The 6,118-nt window shown below is 33.6% G+C and overlaps 1 long non-coding RNA gene across 1 annotated transcript; it reads right to left on the bottom strand.

Moving 5' to 3' along the window:
* Nucleotides 1-1,276: 1,276 nt before the first annotated feature.
* On the bottom strand, nt 1,277-3,044 carry LOC126885899 (uncharacterized). The gene is made up of 2 exons (XR_007698486.1): nt 2,750-3,044; nt 1,277-2,152 (listed from the first exon to the last, which is right to left on the bottom strand). It is a non-coding gene; the product is annotated as an uncharacterized LOC126885899 (long non-coding RNA).
* Nucleotides 3,045-6,118: the final 3,074 nt, after the last annotated feature.

Raw genomic sequence — 6,118 nt, 5'->3', positions numbered from 1 at the left:
GATAGTTCCGCATTAATAACTGTAGAGCAAACATCAAGGGGTGAGAAATCGGAGACAATATAATCAATTATGGTAGATATAGTTTTTGTAATCCTTGTAGGAGAATTAACGTGCATTGAGAGACCATATGATTCAAATATGTTGACCAAGAACATTTGGGTAGCACAAGCAGCAGCATAATTTATGTTGAAGTCTCCGCATAGAATTTTTCTGCTTTTGTGAGGCAAGTCATCTAACAAATTTAGCAGGTTCTGAAAAAATAGTTCCACGGAAGAGTCAGGTGATCTATAGATGCAAATAATGTAAAGATTAAGATTTTTATTAAAAACTAAGGAAAATTCAAAGAAGGCTTCATTCAACAAAAAGTCATATTTTGTTATCAGAGAAAAATCATTGTTTGCAGAAAGAATTAGGGTGCCTCTGTAACCAGATAGAAGGAGATTTTCTGTTGGGAGTGAATGCACAGAGAGTGATAAACTCCAACAGAAGTAGGAATAAGAAGATCTACTTAATGTAGCCAAAGGAACAACAATGTGGCTTCTGCGTTGAAGAAGCTGAAGTCTAAAATACTACTTTGCAGTAGTACTTGTATGGAAAGATGCCAAGACGAAGAGTATAGAATTGATATAGGACTGAAGATGAAAATTATGAATAGATAGATGTAACTTGAATAGCTAGCTCAATATGCAAGAGAATGGCCACTTTACACTCAAGGAAGGATTCGGCCAATTTGCACGGCTATTTCTGGCTGGACAATAAATTAAAGGAAATGACAATGATGGCTAGAAAAGAAGATATTAAGACAATGTTCACAAAATAGATAGAGTAAATATAATAATATAATGAAATTAGAATAAATTTTTGGGCGCCAGAAGAAGGATAACTGGGTTAACCCTCTTCCAGGTATTCTACGCTGCTATAGAGTATATTAAATTTGTAATAAAAGTATATTAAATGTACAAATATAGAGGAGTAATATGAGAAAAAAAATATGCACAATAAATATATATTTATTAAATTTAACTACTAGATGTTCACAATCTCCGAGTTAAGATAAGTAACTAGTCTGTGACTCTAACATGACAAAAAAATGATACTAGTGAAAGTCAATTAAAAAATTATCACACAAAGGTGATCTAAGAATAATCTTAATAAGGTTAGAAAATCTGAATAAGGGTACCTCTAATACAGAAAGTACAACTTACACCTAGATTAGTATGAACCCTTCACCAAATAACACTTGTACGATTTTAATACGTACACCCTAATTGAATACTACCTGATAATAGAATAAGGAAAATACCTAATGTAAATAATATATATTTTACAACTCTCAATGTGTTGACGGGTAACAAGTCCCTAAATGAACCAACTTAGTACTGGATACAAAAGATCCTTTTCTGACTAGTGGTTCTAAATAATAATCGCAAGTAAAACTAGTACCTTCCTGAGGGGATGGGTACTAGGGATTTATTCAAATATAATATAAAAAAATTAATAGTTAACGTTAAATAATATTTACAAAAATCTAATACAAATTGAAAAATTATGAAATAAGTTGAATGATTTTAAATTTAGGTGAATTGAACTAATATTATTTTTAAATTAACTGAGAAAACAAGTCTAAAATTAATACGAACCAAGGGGAAAGAACATGTATGGGGAGAATCTTCGAGCTCGAAACTTCTACCAAGAATTATATAAATTTGGGGGAACAGTACTAACTGTTAGGCATGGTTATTATAACTAAAATGTACTTAAATTTGTAGAGAAAGAAAAAAATATTTATGTGTAATTAAATTATGAACTTATGTGTATCTAACTTAAATGTCCTGAATATTACAAAAAAAAAACAGTATAAGTCTTTAACTAGTATGAATAATTGTCCCCCAAAACAAACCCCTTTTCACGCGTTCCAACACTGATCCTTGGTGTGTGGTACCAAATCCGTGGTACGAAGTTAACACCGAAGTGGTGCAACTGCCCAATAGCTAATGAACCTGTCCCTCGGAGGGTGCAGGAGGATGAACCAAAACAAAACAAATGGGACTGTATCCTTAGACTTGTTCCCTGGTTGACTGAATCTTGGAAGTGTCTGCTCTCGGTGTTAGAGAGGGTTTACCAGCGGTAATAATAGATTTCTCCCGAATGGCTAAAAACAAAATATTCCCAGTTTATTCCTAATAAAACATGTCAGAAAAAGAAGTAAAAGAGAGAAGTTAATGAGGAAAGGTTTTTAGAAAAGAACTACAAAAAACCGACCTTTCACTGACCCAAAAAACCTATCTACCTTGACATTTTAACCATAGGTTGTGATCAGACTTTTAACAACTATGGCCTTGATTCGAATAGACAAGAAAACTTAAAATAATAGGTTTTTTTCAAAAGAAGTTGTACATGTATGGTATAAAGAAATAGGTACTGTGAAAATATATGAACATATTAGATATGGGAAAAGAATTATGAAGTCTATGAAGTAAAATTTAGTAGGTTTCAAGAAGTAATGATATAATTGGCAATAGGTTTTCATAACTGGAAATTTTTTATGAACATAACCCCATATTAAGAATGTTATTAAAGATCTTTTCTGGATACATGATAGACACTGCAACATTCTACATAAAAGCCAATCGATGACTTAATTTAAATTCAATCCATAATGAGAATAATATTATAATTGCCACAATTATGACACCATATTGAAAAAACTATTATAAAAAACATACCGGTGTGAGATCCCTTTTCTTACAGTTTCATTATTCCGTCACTTTAATTCACTCAACTTTCTATAACTTGCAACAACAATAATGGAACTATGCAACTGGAAATAACTTATTTTAATTATATAATTAGAAAACTCACGCCGCCATTCTTATTGACACTCCCAAGACCAATCCTTCCCTCTTCACCGTTCCGGCTTCGTGACAGCTAGCGGCCGGTGTTCAGTACCAACCTCAAGAAATATCAATGTGACCACCATACACCCAGTATGACGTCACCAAGGGAATTTTGTACGAACTGGTTTTTAATATTCTAAGAAAATACTTTTGGCAATAATTAAATAAGGTGTTCCCATTAATAATTAATTAAATAAGTGATGGAACGTCACATTCCCCTCCTACTGGAAGAAAAAAAATTTAATCCAATTTTTTTTTTATGCTCTAAATATTAACTAAAGTAGTAGTAGTGTATTATTTATCGTTGATTCGCAAGATTACAAATAACCACAACTAAGGATCAAGGGAAAGCACTGCAGCAAATAACCTGAATTGCAGAAGATCACCCGAAGTCCTATTAAAATCGACTGAGGTTTTGCCGTAAAAGACACACAAACTAAATATGAGACTAAATTTATAATGACAAATAAGTGTCGAATTGGCAGCAAATCCAAAGTTGAACTATTCATGGACATCAGATTTATAATGGGTATATCCAAGGACGAACAACCAGACAAAGGTGTGAGCCAAATCGTCCAATAACGCAAGTAAATATACTAAAGTTACCAAATAAATCAAGAAAATTAGTGAAGAATCGAACACTCAATCCAAAATTGGACCAACAATGGACACCAGATTCGTAATGGCATATCCAGAGAAGAACAATCAGGAAGATTTATGGAACAATTCTCACCAATACCGAATAATACAAATAGTAAACACACCAAAGGAATCCAAAACACATTAACCAAAATAAATGGGGAATCGGACACTCAATCCAAAGTCAGACTATCAATGGACACCAGATTCGCAAAATCATATCCAATGAAGAACGACCAGGAAGATTTATGGACCAATTCACATCAATACTAAATCATATAAATAAATAAGTGAAGAATCGGACACTTCATCCAAAATCGGACTATCAAAGGACACCAGATTCACAAAAGCATATCCAAAGAAGAACGATCAGGAAGGTTTATGGACCAATTCTCACTAATACTAAGTAAATAAACTAAATTAGCTCTACATCTACCCTCATCCGGTAATGTGAGCCTATCTGAACTAAATAATAGAAATAAAGGATGTACTTATAAGTTCTATGACTCTATGGCAACTACAAAATATGACGGGAAAAAACTCCCAATTTTTTTTATAAGACTGTATATTCATTTGAACATACATAGGATTATCCAGGAGATATTCCTGAATCTAAGCAACAACTAATGCCTAAGGAAAGAAGGGGAATCTACTAAAAAGAAAATCAATAATTTGTTCCGATGGGTTAATCACTAACATTACGACTCTACGTATATGAATAGTCAAAGCATCAATATACTATGAAATAAGAGACATAAAATAAGCAAACTAAACTTCCCTATTATCGTGTGAAAATGTGTCTGGAATATTTGGACTAATTACACAAGAACGGCTAGGAAATGTTGCGCACCATTTCCCGACCGGAAATATTATCATGCATAAACATCCGCAAACTCAATCATGAAAGACAAGGATTACGAAATCGGATAGCAGTGATCAGTTGCTGAATTTCGAACCCACGTATTCACCAACTTTGAGCATTAACAGACTAGTTCATAAGAAGAAATATGAAAGACTCAAGCATTCATCTATAAACCAAAATTCCAAACTCATTCCAAAATTATACTGTGGAGAAAATAAAGACCTGAATTATTGTAAAGTATCTAACATATCCGTGACAAATGTCAATAGCGTAACCCAATAACAAATTAAAAACCACATCTTTCCAATATGGCAAATCCAATAACATTATATAAAAATAATATATAAAAAAAAATAATAAGTAGGTAATCAAATATCCAACATATAACACATAATCTAAGATATGGTAGTGTAACATAGTTCCATCTATATTCAGCGATAGTACTAATATGAGCCTACATATCCAAATATCTAAATATATAATAATCAACAGCTCTTTTATTGTAAGAGGTTGAGTAAGCAAACCGAAAATACAAGTGGAGGTTATCAAACTTGGTAATACTACTGCCTGGATTAATACTGAAGAGTATTGATCCTTAATGATTAAACTGCAATTCATAATACAAAAAAAATGATAAACTCGTATAAGCGGTATTACAGAATAATTCTTCGGTACCTAGTACTTAAGAAGTGAGAAGTCATTAAACCATGCCGAAGGATGAAAATTGAACTATGGACTTGCACTATCGAGTGATTAAAAAATTAAACCTAATTCTAATCCATAATTAAAACGAGCTAAAGGCAACCACAGGAAGGGATTAGCTCAACAACCCTGTTAAGCTAATCTTCTTCCGATGAAGTTGAATCAGCATCGTCCATGGTATTGTCAGGCAGTAAATCCTTTACATGAAATTGACCAATTCGCTTATTAGTCGAATTGTCCTTTAATTCATAAATCAAAGGAGATACTACCCTTAATACAGTACACGGAACATATTTCTGGCACAACTTTGCAGAAATGGCATCACCCTTACTGGATTTGACAAAATTGCGCTTTAAGACTCGATCACCAACAAAGAATCGCAGATCTCGTTTCCTCAAATTATAGTGCTGCTGGTTCCTTAGGTAAGAAGATTTTAACTTCTTCCTAATGTCTGAGAAAATATGAGGTAACGTCTGGAGATCATCTAAGCGATGAAGTTTCTCAGATATTTGAGGAAGGTTTTCGGAATTGTCTGAAATTAATCCAAAATAATCACCTGATAACGCAACATTCCTACCAAAATTCAGATATGCTGGGGAGCACTGGGTCACTTCATGGACAGAAGTCCTTATGGCCTGAGCTATGGAATGGATATATTGATCCCAAGCTCGGTGATCCGGGTAGGTATAGGACCTTAGAGCTGTGACAATACTGCGATTTACTCTCTCAGTATGATTTGCTTGTGGATGGTAGGCAGCATTGTAAAAGGTCTTTTGAACCTTATATTTAGCTAAAAGATCTTTAAAGGCCTTTGATACAAACTGAGGACCATTGTCACACGACACAATTTGGGGAACACCATACACCAGAAAGACTTGTTCCTCCAAATATTTTAAAATTGCTGGAGTTGTGGCCTGACGAAGAGGACAAACCAAAGGAAATTTAGTGAAATAATCCACAACTACCAGGCAATAGGTATTACCCTTGTAGCTCCGAGGGTACGGTCCAATGAGATCCA

The sequence above is a fragment of the Diabrotica virgifera genome, chromosome 6, assembly GCF_917563875.1.
Source record: "Diabrotica virgifera virgifera chromosome 6, PGI_DIABVI_V3a".
Classification (NCBI taxonomy): Eukaryota; Metazoa; Arthropoda; class Insecta; order Coleoptera; family Chrysomelidae; genus Diabrotica; species Diabrotica virgifera.
The sequence above is the reverse complement of the archived record's forward strand: the minus strand, read 5'-3'. Positions and strand labels throughout refer to the sequence as shown.